Source organism: Arachis ipaensis, chromosome B07, assembly GCF_000816755.2.
Source record: "Arachis ipaensis cultivar K30076 chromosome B07, Araip1.1, whole genome shotgun sequence".
Classification (NCBI taxonomy): domain Eukaryota; kingdom Viridiplantae; phylum Streptophyta; class Magnoliopsida; order Fabales; family Fabaceae; genus Arachis; species Arachis ipaensis.
In genome coordinates this window covers 123,337,713-123,339,103 of record NC_029791.2, presented here as the reverse complement: position 1 = coordinate 123,339,103, position 1,391 = coordinate 123,337,713, and the positions used below count along the sequence as shown (strand labels likewise).

Sequence of the window (1,391 nt, the reverse complement as noted above, 5' to 3'; positions counted from 1 at the left end):
AAAAAAAATAAAAATAATATATATCCATTTTGATCAATTTTTTTTATGAAAGTTTATAATACTCTTGATTAAAAATATATGCATATAATAACATTGACTTAGATTTGGATAAGAGACTAAGTATTAGAGAGTAAAATACTTAACTAATCTCCCATTACTTAATATAATTACACACATTAAATAATTAAAACATAGATTAGTATCTATAATTTCCTTGTATACTTGATTTATAGCACATGAAAATATGAAATAGTACTTTGTATCCCAAATAATGTTTGGTGCTGAAAACTTCTTCGGTTCAAAACAATGTAATCATTATAGGTGTTTCTAAGTGCCCATTATAGTGGAGAGGACTTGGTGCCAAAATTCAAAGAAGGAGAAGCATGGAAGAAGGTTTTTGGTCCAGTTTTCATTTATTTGAATTCTCCTAATGACGATAATGGTGATGTTGAACCCCATAAAATGCTCTGGGAAGATGCTAAACTTCAGGTTTATTTAGAATAATCAAGCTAAATTATGTATAATATCTAACAATAATTAATTATCTTTTTAATTATTAATTACTCTTTCTAATGCAATAGATGAATGTAGAAGTACAAAGTTGGCCTTACACTTTTCCCGAATCAGATGATTACCCAAAGTGGTACGAACGGGGTATTGTTACTGGCAGGTTATTAGTTAGAGAGAGGTATGTTATCCGCTTTTTAGTTCGGTTATGTTAGAAAGATAAAAAATAGTTAAAATTTATTTTATTTAGTATTTATTAATTACTGTAGCAGTTAATAAATGCTAAATAAAACATGTTTTGATTGATTTTAGTTAAATTTTTATGTTTCTAACATGATGGAAATTCAAATGAAATCGATTTCACGTGAAATTGATACTTGAGAGCCGTTGAATAAAAATTTAGTCAAATTAATCAAATCATCTAACAGCTTTCAAATATCAACTTCACGTGAAATCGACTTTATCTGAGTTTCCACCTTCTAACATTTCTGTTTTCAATTTTAGTGTTGTAATTCCATAATATTTTCTAACAACGTAAGAATTTGGTGCATTTTTTTTGTGTTGATATCACAAATTTGACTCAGATTTGTGGTTTTCAATTTTTTTTAAATATGTAAATTTGAAGATCAGATTTTTTTTTTAAATATACAAATTTAACTTTTATATTTGTATTTCAGTGTTGAAAAATTTTTTAAACATGCTAATCAAACTTTTCGATTTATTTTGCAGCAAAAAAAAAAATTATTTCACTACAAATCAGATTTTTAATTTGTGCACTATAAAATCTGACTCTTAAATTTAAAATCTAAGGGTTTGATTTGTTATTTAAAATAAAAAATAAAATTTATATAAAAAAACACACTAATTAACCATGATATTATATT

At 25.2% G+C, this 1,391-nt stretch overlaps 1 protein-coding gene and 1 long non-coding RNA gene across 2 annotated transcripts in view; both read left to right on the top strand.

The window, feature by feature from the left end:
* LOC107606232 (rhamnogalacturonate lyase) overlaps window positions 1-1,391 on the top strand; it is a 16,696-nt gene that overhangs the window by 11,543 nt on the left and 3,762 nt on the right. The gene's annotated exons all lie outside the window — the stretch shown is intronic.
* LOC110264425 lies at window positions 238-691 on the top strand. Its single transcript, XR_002350582.1, has 2 exons — window positions 238-489; window positions 582-691. It is a non-coding gene; the product is annotated as an uncharacterized LOC110264425 (long non-coding RNA).